This window comes from Manis javanica, chromosome 5, assembly GCF_040802235.1.
Source record: "Manis javanica isolate MJ-LG chromosome 5, MJ_LKY, whole genome shotgun sequence".
Taxonomy (NCBI): Eukaryota; Metazoa; Chordata; class Mammalia; order Pholidota; family Manidae; genus Manis; species Manis javanica.
In genome coordinates, this window is record NC_133160.1 from 400,884 (window position 1) to 417,859 (window position 16,976).

The 16,976-nt window shown below is 57.7% G+C and overlaps 1 protein-coding gene across 5 annotated transcripts in view; it reads left to right on the top strand.

The window, feature by feature from the left end:
* The first annotated feature begins 368 nt into the window (after positions 1-368).
* Positions 369-16,976, top strand: part of ZBTB46 (zinc finger and BTB domain containing 46) — a 56,948-nt gene continuing 40,340 nt past the window's right edge. For 2 of the 5 annotated variants that reach the window (XM_037006549.2, XM_037006551.2), the window contains exon 1: positions 1,531-1,724. The gene's annotated coding sequence lies outside the window, so the exon portion shown is untranslated. Of the gene's footprint in view, positions 697-1,530; positions 1,725-2,108; positions 2,533-5,551; positions 5,681-16,976 lie in introns of those variants that run through there. The other 3 variants (XM_073236337.1, XM_017655371.3, XM_037006550.2) reach the window with 3 other exon arrangements.

Consider the following 16,976-nt stretch of genomic DNA (forward strand, 5'->3'; position numbering starts at 1 on the left):
AGGCGGGTAGGAGGCGGGTCCGCTCAAAGGGAGGGGAGGGGTGACTGGCCAGTCCTTCCTGCAGGCCTAGACGTAGCTACTTCCCAGGGTGGTTGTGCCCAGCCCCCACCTCCCGATGGCCGAGAAACCTCGGGCCTGTCGTTTCAGACCAAGGGTCCTCCAGAAGAAAAGCTGGGGAGGGGCTCCTGGGTCAGCAATGCCAGCCCAGGCTGCGTGAAGGGAGTGGGGTGAGGGTGCCTGACAGCCATTTCCCGGCGCCGGCTCGCAGCGAGGGGGTGTCCCAAGGCTTTCATCGCTGACTGCCAGACCGCGGCTCGCCCTTGCTCACTGAAGGAGAATCCCCGCCCCCCAACGCCCCGAGCTGTCCTCCCACTACAGCCCAGTGAAAGCCTCCTTACACATCCTGAGAAAGCATCCGCAGTGGCCCGCCACCTCCCACCTCCCGAGGAATTCCGCGGCGCTGCGCCCGCAGGGGGGCAGGGCGCGGACGGCTCACACGCCTCCCCATTGGACGGCCCGGTAGTGCTCGACTCCCCTGCGCGGCCGGCCAGCCACAGGCTCACACGCCTTTCCACCGCCGCGTCCAGGAGAGTAGGCGAGGTGGCCTTTGCCCCCGCACAGGCCAGTCAGGAATGCGGGGCCGTGCTTTCCATTTCGCCCGCCCGCAGGCTCGAGGACAGCCAGGGCCCGGCCTAGGTAACACGATTTGTGATTGCTTGCGGGGAATGCGCAGATCGCTTGCTTCTCGCCCCTTCGCGGGGCCCCACATCCCCACAGGACCGACCACGCGGCGGGAAGGGCCGACGCCCGCGGCCAACGGTGCTCCTGAAGTTGGCCAAACCCAAGCTTCGAGGTGCGCCTCCCTCTGGGCGCGCCGAGCTCTCCCGACGGCGCGGGCACGCGGCGCCCAGGCCCTCGTCGCACCCGTGCCCGTGCGTGGCCGTGGGAGCGCTTTTTCGTTGCTCAGCGCGCAGCCCGCACAGCCGCCTGGGCAGGCGGGCAAGTCCTGAAGTTTGCGAGACGCGCGTGCGTCGCGCGCGGAACAGTCGGTGGCCGGGGGACCCGCGTGCCCCCGAAGAACGGGCGCGTGGGCTGCACTGGGTGCGCAGTCCGGGCAGGGGCTGCAGTGCCCTGGCCGCGACCCGTATCTCCCATCGCGGTGGCATTCCGGCGGCTCCGCCCCCGCGGGAACAGGCGCGGGCACCCGGAGACCCCACGCCGCGCCGCCCCCGCCCCCTCCAGCCCAGGGGAGGGGGCTTCCCACAATGCCCAGCGAGCACCAGCCCGCACTTCCGCTGTCCGGCTGCCCACGGGGGGGCGGAGGAGAACCGACCCCCGCCGCGGACCCCACCCGCCCCGCGGCGCCGAGCCCGGGGCCCAGTGAGGGGCGGGGCCGGCTGCCGGGCCGGCGGGGGCGGGGCCCGGGGCGGTGGCCGCGGCCGGGGCGCGGAACGGACCAATCAGCAGAGGCCGGGAGCGCGCTGGGGGCGGGGTCAGGGTCCGCGGGCGGGGCGCGCGCGGGCGGCGGGGGCCGCAGGGTTGGAGCGGGCGCGGGGGCGCGCACCGGCCTGACGGACGGACGGACGGACAGACGGACGGAGCGCCGCTGCGAGCGCGCAGCTTGGACCCGCTCGAACGTAGCGCTCGCCCGGAGCAGCGGCGATCACCCGCGCCGGTCCGGCGGCTGCGGCGCCCGCCCTCGCCCGCGCCCCATGGGGTCACAGGTAAGCGGCGCCGGCTTATTGTCCGCGCGGCCGGGCCGGCGCATCGCGGCGGGGCCGAGCCGGGCCGGGCCGGGGCCGCTCCGAGCCGGGGCCGTTCCGAGCCGGGGCGCGCCCCCGCCGCCTGCAGCCCCGCGCCCCGCCGCGCCCCGCCCCGCGGGGGCGCCCTCAGGGCGGCGGGCGGCGCGTCCCAGCGGCAGCTCCGGGGCGGGTGGCGGCGACCCTACCGGGTCCCCGCGGGTCCCCGAGCTCGGTGGCTCTGGGCGGGGAGGGGCGGGTGGAGTCCCCGCGGGGCTGCGCGCGGGGCGGAGGCGGCGGCGGGGCTGCCCCGCGCCCCTAACCCCCGGCGCCTCCTGCGGCCACTGCGTGGTCCCTCCCCGTCACCTCCGAAAGGGGAATTTTCCAGCTGGTATTTTCTGCTGCGTCAACGCCCGGCCCCAGGAGGCAGCCCGGGGGCGTCCTGGCGCCCCCCACCCGCGCCGGCCCGCGCGGCCCCCGCCCGCGCCTCCGCGCCGCACCCGGACCCGCCCGCTCCGAGTTTGCCAAGAGTCGGAACTGCGGGAGGTGGGCGCGGACGGGTCTCTGCGCCCAGCCGGGCCTTGGGGGTCATTGTCTGCCCCTGAAGCTGGGCACCGGCTGCGTCTCCATTTTAATTACTGGCTGGACCCCGGGCGCAGGGGCCTCAGAGCCGGGCGTCGAGAGGAGCGCGCAGGGGACAGGGCGCGCGGAGCGGACGGGGCGCGCGGAGGGAGCGGGGTCCGCGGCGAGCCGTGTCTTTGTTTCTCCGTAAATAGACGCGTCGGTTCGTAGGGTGAGTGTCTGACAACTCCATCCCGATGGCTAGTGGGGAATTTTCTGCGTTAGGAGGGCAGTGACTAGTAGGGGTTCCCCCAGCCCCGCTGTCAAATTAAGTATTTGTAGGTTTAACGGACCTCGCACAATGGGGCTGGACCGAGGAGGCCGGGTACGAACCAAATGGGGTGAAGAACAGGTATTTTCTGACGCGAAGGAAATGTAAACAAAAGAAAGTTTGAGGTTCTCAGCGAATTGCCTTACACGTTTTCGGTGCCACAATCTCAGCGACGCAGTGGTGGAGGATTGTAGTGGCGAGATTGTTATCAGCATTGTTTAAAGAAATGCTAATTAGGCGACGCGCTCAGCAAACGCTGGGCAGACACCTGTGCACGGAGCGCTCGCGTGCATTTAATTGTGTCAGCTGTGGGATCTTTCATGTCGGATTTATCATCAAAGCCAACTTCCCGTCGGGGTAGCAGACTTGCGGATTCACTCTGTTGCTGGCTCGCACGCTGCCTGTGCGAGGCAATATTTACACTCTGCAAGAGCAGAAAACAGTTCGTTCATCAAAAGGAAATTTATAGAAGGGTTTCATGTGAACGACGAGTAAACAATAGTATTTTATTCTAGTAGACCCCTTCCACTTAGTGTGTTTTATGATAGATGTAGATAATTTGGACTGAAAACTTCGGGAGCCTTGTTACCCCAGAGGGTATGCAGGAACTGATAGGTATACTCAGGCAGTGGCTACCGAAGATTTCAATAGGAACTTAAAAGCACTGTATCCCCTAAAAAGCTAGTGATTGTTCTCACATCCTTGACTGCAGGGAGGAAGGGGGAGGTTATTGTGCGATCTCTTGAGGGAGTGGTGGGATGTACTCGGTGGGCTATTCAGAAACCCAACATTCAGCCCTCCCTGGAGGCCAACTTCAGGGCGACACTTAATTGAGCTTCCCGTGGACCTCATCCTGGATGTAAGAATTTTGTCTTAATGGGATAATTTATGTTCAGGTTCAGCTGTTTCGTGGTTGAAAATAAGTTGTTCCTGTGCTCAGACCTCAGTCCACATCCACTTCCCCAAGTTCAGGGCTGGCAGGCTGTTGCCTGCAGGGACACCAACCGTCTTGGACGCTCTGTGCACCTTCTCAGTTATCCAGGGTCAGGGTGACCCACTGCCCCTGGGTCCCACTTTAGCACAGAAAGGGTGAGATTCTTGCCCTGAAAAGGGTAGGTCTGCACCAGGGACTCAGAGGAAACCCCCTGGCCTTCAGGACCTCCCTGTGTTATTTACAAACTTGTTCAACCAAATTAAATTTTAGGAGTGAACTTTCCAACATTGTCCTTACGTGGGGTTTGCAAATTAAGGGAAATTGGGCCACTCTGTCCCTGGGGTCTGTTTCTGGGACAGCCCTACAGCGTTCACACTGTTCTCTACCAGAGGTCGGAGACCAAGCCTCTAAGAGCTGTGGAGACCCAGTTAGTGTCCGGTGAGGACAGAGCAGCATAGGCTCTGAGCTGAGCCCATCCCGCCCTTTGCCAGTGTGCTCAGGTGCCCTCTCGGCTGCCATGCCGAAGTGAGAGACGAGGATTCTGGAAACTACCACGCCTTCCCACCCTCTCATCTAATGTTATAGCCCCTGCCTCGGTGGGCCCCCCAACTCATGTCCTCATAAAAGTGGAGGCTTTCTCTTCTCTCTGACTTAACGTATTTTACCTTAAAGTCCATTGAGTGATGATAAATGTTGAGAATCCCCTATAATTCTGCTCCCTCCCCAGGAAAAAAAGATTCTTGTTGCTGCAAGTTTGTTTGAATGACCTGTGTCCTAAGAATAAACAGATGATTAAGCATCTCTCTTGAGGCCGCAGACTTACTTAGGTCTCTGAAATGGGGTGGGCTTGTCCTAACCCTGGGGCTCATAGCCTTAGCTCTCCAAGGCTCTGGCTTCCGTAGCTGCCTGGCTGGGGTCTTAGGCCATGTGATCCTGGACGACTTTTCCCTCTTTCCTGCCCTTCTAGCTTAAATATTCTGTGCACCTTACCTGTCACTGTCAGGCTCTGTGTTCTGGTTTGCTAGTGATGACAGAATGTGCCCTGTGGTGTAGCTTGGAGATGGAAAAATCGTGGAAAAGAGAAAAACCTATTCTCACAAACTAAAAAGTTCTGTATTAAAGGGTTAGAAACAAGCTAGAGCAGTCAAATTTGACATTTGTATAATGTATGCAAAGTTTTCTTGTCTGAATCAATGGTGCCATTTCACTGTTAATAGATAAAAAAATTAAGTGTTTTTAAACACCATTATTTGGGTTTAAAAAATTACTGATTTAGATATTTTAATATAGAAAATTGAGAAATGATGTGATGTATTTTTCAGCAGCATTTATAGAGCTTTGTGTTTTCACAAAAATGTTGTTTTTGAGCCACATTAGACATTCCTAGGCCTTCTTATTCATATAATTCTTTGTCGTTATTGAGGACCAGCCTTTAGGTCAGGTTGGAGACAGGAGGGTCAGTGATCTGTTGGGATGGGTTGGGGGACACACAGGAACTACTGATGTGACCCAGCATGGGTGACATATGGTAGTGAAAAACGGGCCCGAGAGATCAGAGAAGGACGGAGCATGGCCCGCCAGGTGTGGGAGGGTATCTGAATCTCCCGAGGAGCTGGAGGGAAGGGCGTCCACGCAGAGCCTCTGCTGCCCAGCCCTGGGCCCACAGTGCCCACCCCTGGGTCCAGGGCTTTGGAGCATATTCTGCTTTAACTTCTGCTTTTCAGAGTGTGCGTAGCCAGGGAGAGGCCAGGCAGCTTCTGGGGCTGATGGGCTTCGGAGTGGGTGTGAAGGGTGATCGTGGTTTCAGATTCCACTCCCAGAGCTCAGCTCAGCACACGTAGTCGCCTCCCACTCATTCACGCACAGACCGTGCTGCGTCCTTCTGGGAGTTGTAGTGAAGTGGCCTGGCCCTGGCCCTGGGTGGTGCCCCATCACTGCTTGCTCAGGTGGACCAGGTGTGCACACCTCTTGATTTTCTTTTCACAGGGGGGCCCTCTGTCATTTCCAATGGCCCACAAAACTGAGCAGGTCTCAGTGTGTGAGAGCTCGGCTGATTTTGGAATGTTCTTATCTACACGACAGTTTGGACGGCATTGCTGCTTGTGTGGGACACAGGTACTTTTTTGTTCATGAGACGTTTCCCTTGTCACTTATCTCTTTCTCCTTCCACATAATCTGCAACTATTCCACAGAAAACGAGGCCTTTCGTGTGCAACAGGATACCTTCCCCTCCACTGACACGTGTGCAGCAGGCCCCAAGGCATGTTCTTCCTTTGTTGAAGAGCAGAAAGAAGGCACCTCTGTGTCTTAGCTACATATGGAGGGTTTAAGAATCTCAGGTTCCAGAGCTGCCTCTGTGGCAGGTCGCCACACGTGGGCAGTGCAGACAAGCCAACTTCTCAGTGTGGGACACCTGGTAAATGGAGGGTCTGACCCTGACTCATCCATTCCACTCAGGACGTCAGTTGTGCAGACATGCCTGGGGCAGGGAGAGCAGAGAGAGGGTCAGGGGACAAGAAGCCGGCCAGGCCAGGCACCCACAGTGTTGGCTCGTGGCTCTCCTGGCTGGCTTCATGGAGACGATCCCACAACAGTTACAGAGGTTAGGTTAGATCGTGTGCTGGGTTAGACAGAGACGTGAGAAGCTGGTCCTTGGTTTCTGGGGTGTGCAGGGCAGGTGCAGACAGATAGGCTTTCTGGAAACAGGCACGCCGAGTGGCCCGCTTGGCAGAGGAACAGCGTGTGAAGTGAGTGGCATGTTTGCACGGCACCCAGGGCCACTTGCACAGGGGAGCAGACGTGGTGGGCTGGGCAGGTGGGCGGCCGGAGGAATCAGGGCGTAGGATGAGTGTCTCCGGGCCTTTCTGGTTTTGGGTGGCGGTATGGCTGCCGAGCTGTCCCGCAGGCTCAGAAAAAGGAAGGGAGGCCAGGCGGAGGTGGCTCAGGGCGCGTGGGGTGAAATGGCAGCGCCACAGGCGCCTGGAAAGAGAATGGCATCCCTGGGCCTTGGTGTGGCCTTGTCGAAAGTTAGAGAGGTTTATTTTGTTTTCTTATCTCATCCCGCTTAAATTAACCAAGCTTCTGAGCAGCAGTACCCTATTGTTTAGAAAGGTCGAGCCAGCTTAGGGAATTTTGGGAGAAGCACAAATGACTCGGCATCAGTCAGAGGTGAACAGTGACTGCTGTGGAAGGCCCTGCTGCTCGGTCCACTCCAGCAAAGGACCTGCAGACCTGCTGCAGGCCTGTCACTTCCCCGTGTCCCTGAGGAGCCTGCCAGGATGTGGGTCAGAGGCTGGGCCTCCCAGGTGGTTCTGATGCTCAGACGCACACAAGCCTGCAGTTGAGGCCCGCTTGAGGAATCGAGCCCCACCTGCCTCTGGTCCCTCAGGAAGCGTGGTGTCACCTGAAGCCTCCCACCTGTGTCGCAGGCTCTGCGTTCCATGTGTGTCTGCCCTTCCCGGTGACCCTGTGTAGGAAGCCGGCCCGGTCCTCAACCTGACCTGCAACAGCAAATGGCAGGCATGCAGACCACAGGCTAAGTCCCAAGAGGGGGATGGTAGGACTGGGGACCCGGGAAAGAAGCCCAGGGATGAAGCACTTGCTCTGAGGACCAGCAGCAGGCGGGGCTGCAGCAGCGTGCTCTGGAGCTCCGGGATTCCTGCGAGAGCTCCTGGTCTCGTGTTCTCTCTGTAGACTGGGCCCCATGCTCACTGAGTGGGTTGCATGCTCCGTGCCACTCCAGTTTTCCTAAACAGCAGCAGGTCACTTTGTGGTACATCTCTGGACCCAAAATCAGAACAAGAGGAAGCTGCCAGGCCTTTGGGACTGAGCCCTGTGTTGGTGGCTGGCCAGGGAGAGGCCTTCTGTGTTCTCTGGGACCCCGGTGCTTAGACCCCCTGGCCTGGCTGGGCAGGTGTGGGGTTGGCTCTGGGGAGGGTTCCTGGAGTTCTCAGGTCCCGATTGGGTCCTGCCACACAACCAGGGTGAGGCCCACCCCCCAACAGCTTGGGGGCAGACTCTGGGGAAGCTGGGCAGGCCCTCTCCTCTCCTTTCGGGGCCCTGTCCTGCCGCCCCATAGACACTGGCTCTGCTTCCCGGCCAGTGGTGCAGCCACGCCTCAGTTGATGCCTGTTTCACGAACTCCGGCTCTACTTGCCTGCACTTTCTTCTGCTTCCAAAATGTTAAGTAAGTGTTTTCTGCAGAGTGAAAGTGAAAGGTGGAGGCCCTTCGCAGATGAGAGGGTGGTGAGGTTGCGGGTTTTTGCAGAGTTCTGAGCAGGAGCTCAGGCCCTCCTGTGCGGCGAGCGCCTGGCCAGCTGGAGCCCCCTCGGATCCGGATGTTTCTAGGGGCATCACATCTTTCTCACAGGCACGGCTGCCCGTGTTCCGCGCGTCCTCAGAGGGTCAGCCCAGAGCACAGTGGTGAAGGCTGGCCGCCAAGCCTTTGCATGGCGATACCAGCTGGGTTCTGGACTCACAGTCCGAGCAGCTTTTGTGGGTGAAGGGGTGGACTGGGTTGCGGGTTCTCACCTGGAACCCCTGGGTATGCCCATAATCTGGCCTCCTCCAGCCCCTCCATGCTCTGCTGAATCAGATGGGGTGGGCTCTGGCAGGCAACTGCGTGTCCCCCGCTAGGAGCCCTTCCTGTCCTACGGGGTGCGCTGTTCCTATGGTCTGAGAACTGTGGGTAGGAGTCTCCTGGGGCCATTGTAACAAAGGATCACAAATAGGTGGCTGGAAAATGAAAGAGACTTACTCTCTCTCAGTTGTGGTTGCTGAAGGCCTAAATCAAGGTGTGGGTGGGGCCGTGGTCCCTCCGCCCTCCAGAGGAAGGGCCTGCCTTCCTCATCTGGCTCCTGGCACTGCTGGTGACCCTGGTGTCCTTGGCCTGTAGATGCATCGCTTTAGCGTCTTCTGCAGGTTCTCATGGTCTTCCCTGCTGTGTCCAGACTTCCCTCTTAAGAGGATGCCAGTCATATTGAATTAGGGACGAGGTAATGACCTAATCTTAACTCCATTATATCTGCACAGGCCCAATTTCTGCAGGGTGGTTAGGACTTGAGCATACTTTTCCGTGGGGCATGATTGCCTACATCACTGTAGCATGTATGTGCTGGTGTTACGCATGCATTTGTCCCCGTGCATCACCCACTGCTGCCCGCGTGGCTGCTGTGCCCTTGATGACACAGCAGAGGTGGTGAGCCGGGAGAGAGGGTAACACCAGTGGCTGCGTTCAGCGAGCATGCACACAGCCACACACCTGCAGCAAGCAGGCCTCTTGGCCCGGGACACAGCTGCCGCAGGGCCTTGCTCGTGGTCATGTGTCCCTGCAGGAGAAGTGGCCAAGTGCAGACAGGCCACCCAGAGACAGACGGGGCAGCATCTGGATGGTATAATGGGGGGCAGGCACTTTGGGTGGGGTGAGCAGAGCAGAGCCGTTGGGGTGTTCCTCACGGCTGCTGCCCTGGGCAGGATGTGGGGCCCTCCTCCAGGTACCTGTCCTTGCACTGCTGATACCCCACTAGGTCAGACCCGGGGCCTTTTCTCTCGCACAGGCAGCCAGTGAGATGGTGGGTGTCGTTCGGAACAGTGTTTCTGAGGCCCTCCGTAAGAGCCACAGCAAGTGAAAGGCAGAAGCTATTGAAACAGGCTTCAGTATTTAGGAAATGTTCCTATATGCTACAGAAATACGTGGAACCTAACACACACGATATCATTAAGTGGTGGGTCTGAAACGTGAAACTCTCAAGCAGGCAGAGCGCCGCAGCCCCTCGTGCCCGTAAGCCTGTCCGTGCTGGCGGGCATGCGGTCCCTCTGCCGTTGGTCCTGAAGATGCTGGGGGGTCGGAGGCCATTTAACGAGCCTGGGCACCCTGCACTCCTGGGGTATTGCTGCTGTCGTTCCCAGTCACCCTCTGCTCACCCCACGAATAATGATGCTGGCCTGGCGGGGCTGTGCCTTCCCTGGCCTCGGGTCTGCTGCAGCTGGGAGCCGGGTCTGCGGGGTGCAATGCCAGGTTAAAGCCCACGGCATCTGCATCTGCCAATCTGGGCAGGTTGGGTTGTTCTTTCCTGACCTGATCACGTTTTTAAATACTTACTGTGGAAGTTTTCAGGTGTACACAGAATTAGAGCATGGTCGCTGCCACCCAGCTGCAGTGACCCCAGTTTCCTGTGTTCTTGTCTCAGCTGCTCCCTCAGTTATTTGCCCCAAGTATTTTAAAGCCAATCACACAGGGTCATTTGCCTTCAGGCAGTTCACAGTGAATGGCTGCTATGCGAGTGCAAGACAAAGCCCCCTGATGTCCCCTGCTCGGTTTGGGCCCTGTTGGAGGCTGCATCACGAGGGTCAGCTGTCGGTGGTCTGAGTTGGAGTCCAGACACCGTGCACATGTTGGCGCATGAGCTGGTGCCTCTGAAATCTCGCTGTTTGGTGTTGCTTGTTGAAGAATCAGGGCTGTCGGTCCCGCTGGCAGTCTGGCCAGCTGCATCCTCCGGACTTAGTAAGCCTCTGCTCCTGCTTTCCTGTGAGGGGCAGGTAGGACTGGACGGGGGAGAGGGGCTGAGGCTTACCGTGTGAGGGGCGGGCGTGGGTCACCCAGGGGGACCTGTGTGTCCACTGTTGTGTCTGTAGTGTGACAGTGACATCTACAATGGGATTTCCAGTTTATCATATTTTAAAGTCTCATGGTTTTTGGATTTTGTTGCCTGCTTTTAAAGATACATGTGCCTTTTGTTAAGGAGAGGTATGTGGAATTTTCAAAATAATTATCACCTAGGTAAGTTTTATTTTAAGTTTCTGAAGTGTAGGAACAACTTGTAAATAACCTAAGAGAACTGTCTCAATTCTCCTTTAAGTTGATCTTTTAGTTTAGTTTCTACTAAAACACAAATTTACCCTTCTCTTTTTTTTATGTGGGAAAAGCAGTGTGTAATTTTGCCTGAATTTGGGATTTTCCTGTTGGTGAGGGGTCTTGTTAAAAAAGGGTTGCCACTTTGGTGCGTCTGTGCTAGAACCTGAACCCTAAATTTGCAGGATCATTCCTTTTGTATATTTTAATGCATGCTTCTCAGTTTGTTTTAAGTCACGAGCTATTTTTTCCATAGTTTTTTTTTTCCCCTGGATAAATCATTTTTATCCACAGCTACACTGGGTCTGAAAAATGTGTGAGCCAGTTCCTTTAGAACAGTGGGTGCTGATGAAATAGGTGCACGGCTGAGGCTGTGGGGTTTGATTCTAGAACTTCCATCTCCTGAAGGAAATGAGATGCTGGCATCTTGGCAGAGCTGGCAAGGCCACGGCTCATCATCGGTCACTGGCCTGTCTCCTGAGCCCCGTGAGGACAAGGAGGCCTTTCCTGTGCCTGTGGTCTCTCCTCCAGCTCCAATGCCAGGGGCGCAGGATCCCGCCGGGCGGCCCTACCCAGGAGGTCACGCAGGTTCCAAATGCCTCCAGGCCAGGGGCTGTGTCCCGTCTCCCCACATTCTGGCTCAAGGTCCTGGTGGGAAAGGTCCCAGAGCTGCTGCCCCTCTCCAGGACCATCGGTCAAGGATGTCACTGTCTTTACGGGAACCTGTGAGATGACGGAGCGTACCCTGCCTTTCTCCCAAGCCTGTACCTTCCTGGAGGTGCTGTGGCCTCCCGGCCTGGTGGCCTCGGCCAGAGGCTCTGGGAATGCTCGCAGAAGGACCTCCTTCAGAGTGGGCGGCCAGCCTGGGGCTTTGGCAGCCTCTCTATGCCAGGCAGGTCCAGGGTGGTGGTGGGGAAGGCATGTTTCCCTGGTGGGGACCCACCCCCCGGCAGTTCTGAGGTTCTAGATGAGACGGGCTAACATCGCCCACCGCATGGCACCTCATCCCATGGGCTGTGCGGGGCTCCCTGTCCTGTTGGGGAAGTTGGTGACAAGCACAGACCCCCACACCCACCAGGCTCCCTTGTGGAGTGAAGAAAGGCGAGTTGGGTTTTCTCTCTTATTTATGCCGAATTCTGCCTCCTGCCATTAATTCCCCTTGGTATCATGCCATCCTGTGCTAGCATGTGGTGGTACACCTTCCGTCTTTGAGTTTTATAAATAAGGAACTTGCTTTGGAGGAAGCGAGGGGATTTGAGTAGACACCCTGAAGTGGGTGTTCTCTGCTCTGACGTCACCCCTCTTTTGTTGGGAAGCTCCCGTGTCCTGGAGCATGTGGCTGCCCCTCCTGGGGCTCTAATCCATTATGGTTTTCTCATTGCCCCATTTGGGTCACCTCCGACTTTCTGCTCTTGTGAGTAGCAGTGCTGGGAACATCTTGAACAAGTCAGAGCTTTGGGTTGTTTCCATGGGGTGGAGTCCCAGAGGTCGGGTTGGTGGGTCGCAGGTGCCCCAGGCCCAGCCACCTGCCGCCGCAGCCGTTTCTGCATTCGCTCAGCAGCCGTCTTGATCGGGCAGCTGAGTGCCGACCGCCTCAAGGCTGCAGAAGTGATCTGGGTACTGAGGGACACACCAGCTCAGCCAGTGACATTCTTTTGGACTCCAGAGCAGACACTTGAGCTGGCACGTGGTCCTACAGCAGCTCACGCCGCCCGCCGCCCACCGCCCACCTGAAAAGTCAGCAAAGGCTTGGCCATGATCAGATGTCTCCCCTGCCCAGTGCTCCAAGCCCAGTGGCTGCCAGTCCCAAGCAAGACCAGCCTCTCACACGGCCCCCTGCATAGAGGCGGCATCTCTAGTTTTCAAGTAATACAGCTTTTAAGAAAAAAGGGACATAAATTCCAGCATATTGATGTGAGCAAAAGTTGCAACAATTTTTTTTTAAATGGTGTACCTGGTTAAGGGGTAGGGGGACATTCTCTGGATTATTCTTGGAACTTTCCCATAGCTTGGAAAATTAAAAGTTGAGATAGATTACCTAAAATTCCATCATGCTGCTGGAAAGCATGTGTGGCCTTTATTTTATTTCCCATTTAGGTTTATTTTTCCTTGATGGCAGGAAGCAAAACAGTGCTCAGCTCACCTTTTAAGTCTGTACTTTTCAGATTTAAAATTCACTGGAAGTAATTTTCTGCCTGTTAAGCCAGTTAGGTTTCTTTTTAAGAAAATAAAAAAGTTAAAAGTTGTTATGTAGCTTCTTCTAGGCTTTTGTAACAAAGTACCACAACCTGGTTTCTTAAAACAGCAGGAACATATCCTGTCAGAGTTCTGGAGGCCAGAAGTTGAAATCAGGGTGTCCCCGGGGCTGTGTTCCCCCAGAAGCCCTTGGGAGGGTCCTTCCTGCCTCTCCCGCTCGCTGGGCTCTGGGTGTCTGGGGCTCGTGGCCCTGGCCCTCCAGGCTCTGCCCCGGTCTTTACCTGGCCTTCCCTCTGGGTTCGTCTCTGTCCAGATTTCCTCTTTTTATAAGGACACCCATCCTACTGGGAAAGACCTCATCTTAATTTGGTTGTCTGCAAAGACCCTGTTTCCAAGTAAGGTCACACTCACAGGTACTGTGTGTTGGGACCTCAACATGTCCCTTCTGGCGACACGACTTGCCGCACAGCAGTGACTCACTCTGCGACTGCATCCAGACCCAGACTGCTGTGAGCTGTGACTGACGTGGGACACCAGAGCCCACCTTCCAGCAGCCTGCGTGGCATCACGCTCTGAATCATGAAACCCGGAGTGTGTGCACTGACCTGTCTCTGGTGACACTGGTGGCTCAGGGCTGCAATGTCATGGGCTGTGTGGCCGGCTGATGCATGGCCTCACTGTCCCCCTCCAAGCCCCCTACCCCGGAGCAGGAGACAACCGGAGTTGTCTCGTTCTACCAGCACCTAGAATGGGACATTTTAAAAATACTTCTTGACTTTAAAATATGAGATCACAGTATCACAGTTTTGGTGCAAAAGGGTACTATCTTTTTGTTGGCCCTAAGAGCACACACCGAGCCTGTTCACGTGGGGATGTGGCCCCTGCACTGAGAGGCTCAAGGACAGGCGGGGCGGCCGTTGGGCTGTGGTCCCCGAGGAGGCAGTGTCTGGCAGGTGGAGGGGTGTGTCCATCGCAAGATCTCTGACACCAAATGAGATGGTGTATTTCCTCCGTGCATACGTGTGTAACAGTAACAGCATTATATACAGAGCAGTAATACTGTAACTTCATTCAGGTGCCGGGACCCAATTCCAATGTGTGTAAGTGTGTGGGAGGGGGTCTTCACACACATAACACCAAGCAATTCTTGAACACCAGCAGGGTGTCGGAGAACTCAACTCTCATGTTATCTGCCTGGAGGCACCAGATTCCCCAGGTTAAGGGCTCAGTCCTACAAGATTGCCCTCCACCCACCACTCCAGATGCCAGCGGCAAGCTCCAGGCAGTTACCTGTGCTTCTGACCTACCGGCTACAGATCGGAGGTTCCCACGATCTCCCCCTTAGGTTCGATTAATTTGCTGCAGCAGCTCACAGAACTCAGGGAAACGCTTAGGTTTTCCAGTTTAGTAGAGGGTGTCATGAAGGATACAGGTTAACAGCCAGAATAAGAGAGACACGGTGCAGGGTCCCAGATGAAGGAGCGTCTGTCCTGGTGGAGCCTGGGGCCCGGCTTGGTGGCGCGTGGAGGTGTTGTGGTTCCCCAGGCACAGAAGCCCTCCCCGACCAGGAAGCAGGCTCCAGCTGAGCAGAGCAGGCGGGGCAGAGGGAGACCCAGCGAGCTTCTCTGGGGCTTTGTGAGGGCGTCATTGCAGAGTCATGACCGACTGAATCGTTGGCCATTGGCTGTTCAGCCTCCAGCCCCTGCCCTTGGGTGGGGGTCCAAAAGTCTCTCCTTAACATGGCAGAACACCTGTTTCGCCTTTAAGACTCTGCAGTGTTTTCAGGAACTGGGGATGAAGACCAGAAATACCTGGGAAATAGTATATTTGCTCAGATGAATGACTAAATACGAATTTCTTATAACTCACTACATCACACCATCCTTCTTGGACTCCATGGCTCCATGGCAGAATCTGCCTGTTAGAACGAGCACATTTGCATTTCCTGATCACGCATAACCTACAGGCGCCTAATGGAAGCTTAGCCGCCCACTGAGGCGGAGCCCGGTGTGGAGATACAAGGTCTGGAACAGAACACAGGTGTAGCAGGAGGTGCTGGGAGCGTGAGCTTAAAGAGGAGGCCTCTTCCCCTGTCTCTCCTCCACCCCACAAAGCAAGGAAATTCCCCCAGACCAACTTCCCACCCGCAGAGGCAGAGAAGCTGGAAGTCGGCAGAGCTGCCCTCAGCTGGGCACGCCAGGCCCGTGGCTCTGCACCGGGCTTCACTGGAGGCCTCTCCTGCGGCTCTCAACCTGCCCCGTCCCTTTCGGGCCTCCCCCACCACCACCCTGCTCTTGTTCCCAGGCCCCAGGCCACTCTCCCACGTGCCAGGACCTGAGCTGGGATGTCTGGGGTCCTGAGTGGCTGTGCTGGCCGTCCCGTCTTCCCGGAAGCAGCCTCTGGGTTCCCGACTTGGTGGCCGGTGCCCCAACTGCCCGGAGGCCTGGTGTCACCCTTGACAGGCTGGACCAAGTGCCGGCCATGCCGCATACCCTCGCTGTTTACCCTCCCGCGGGCCCTGCTCTCAGCGCAGCACCTCGGGATTCTGGCCGTGTGGGCTCGGCCTGGGCTCTCCTGCTTACGTGATGCTGCCCGGGCTGCATCCTCTGGGGCAGGGTGGGTGGCTCAGCTGGCATGGTGTGTAGCCCCACCTGTCTCTGCATGCCATCTGGTCTCTGCCCTGCAGCTGGGTGGGGTAGGTGGGCACAGCCCTGGAAGCACAGACCCCAAAGGGCAGGGGTGGGTGCCGCCCAACCTCCCTGTAGCTCAGACTAGGCAAGAGGCAGCACGGGGGCTGCCCGAGGCCAGTCCGCTGGGTGGCGCCTCACAGGGGCCTTCTTCAGAGGCCGCGGCCACCCTCTGCGTGTGGCTCCTGTGGGCCCCTTTCCAGCCCCCCTCCCCTGCCTGGCTGGCCTGTGCACCCCCCGCCCCCCAGCAGCTCCCTCAACCCAGCCCCTCCCTGAGGCCCCACAGCCCCTTTGTGCCCATCTGGAATCATCCCGCCCCAGCCTTCTATGGGCATCTGTCTGGGCAGGTGGGTGGTCTCCTGAGACTCGGGCCCAGCCTGAGTGCCACCCCAGGCGTCTGCGCTCCAGGGTTGGGGTGGGAGGCGACGGGGGTGAGCCCCTGGGATCTGCTCCTGCGGCTGGCAGCTTGCTCGGTGGGCCCCCTGCTGCAGGCAGGGAGGTGACTGCCCACCTGTGTTCAGAAGGGGCTCCTGAGGTGGCCGCTTGGGCTGGGCCAAGGGGCCACCGAGGAAGTGACATTCGAAGAGGATGAGGAGGGAGGGGCGCAGCAGGCGGTCCCAGCAGGTGGCTGGCTCTGCCCTCCCGGCAAGTCCATGGTGGGCTGCCCCTCGCCCTCTGAAGATGACCTCTGTCAACGTTTTTGGAGTATTTCCAGCCAGGGGCTCTTTTTAAATTTTAAAATGCAGCCTTGAACAATAGCAATATGATGCATGTAAAATCCTATTTGTAAATGATTTCTCATTGTGTCTTCAACTCGGATATCCTGGAACATAGCGAACCGTCCAAACCCCTCCAAGTCGGGTGATAATGTCCCCTGAGCGAGGGTGGGGCCAGCTGCAGGGCTGTCTGGTTTCTTCCCGTGGGACACGTGGGGCCGCACAGGGCGCAGCTTCCGAGCTGTGTTCCCTCCGGCCCAGTTGGCTTCAGCGGTGGTCCTCGGTAGATAAGAATGGTGCGCGCGTGGCCCGGGGCAGCCAGACGAACAGCACAGGCTGTCAGTGTCTTACACAGCTGAGATTTTGTCTCCAGTCCTGCGGCCAGGGGTGTGCGGTACCGGGGCCGCCTGTCCTCCGCAGGTACCGGGTAGGGTTTGTGCAGGCCTCGCCCTGTGCCAGCAGCCCCACTGCCGTCCTCTCTGAGTGTCTGCGTGCAAATGCCTCCTCCTTGTAAGGACGCCAATCACCTGGGATCGCTGCCCACCCTACTGAGCTCACCTTGAGTGATGACATTTACGACCACCCTGCTTCCAAGTGAGTCCACACTGCCGGGTAGGGGGTTAAGACTTCAATAAATGAATTTTGGGAGACACATTTCAAACCAGCAAATGTCAGTAAATAAGCACACAAGAATATTTTCACAGAAATAGGTTTCTAGTCACCTTTATGAGGGTGCAATTTGCATACAACAAATTGCTCTCCCTTTAAGAGTATAATTTGGTGAGTTTGCACAAATCCGTGAAATCGCCAAGTGGACACATCCCTCACCCGAAGCTTCCTGAGCTCCCAGGAGTGCACCCTCCCTCTACCCAGCCCGGGCATCTGCTGGCCTGCCTTCTGACCCAGGAATTTCCGGGAGTCCATAGACAGGGACTCATACGCTTTTCCCTGCTGTCTGGCAT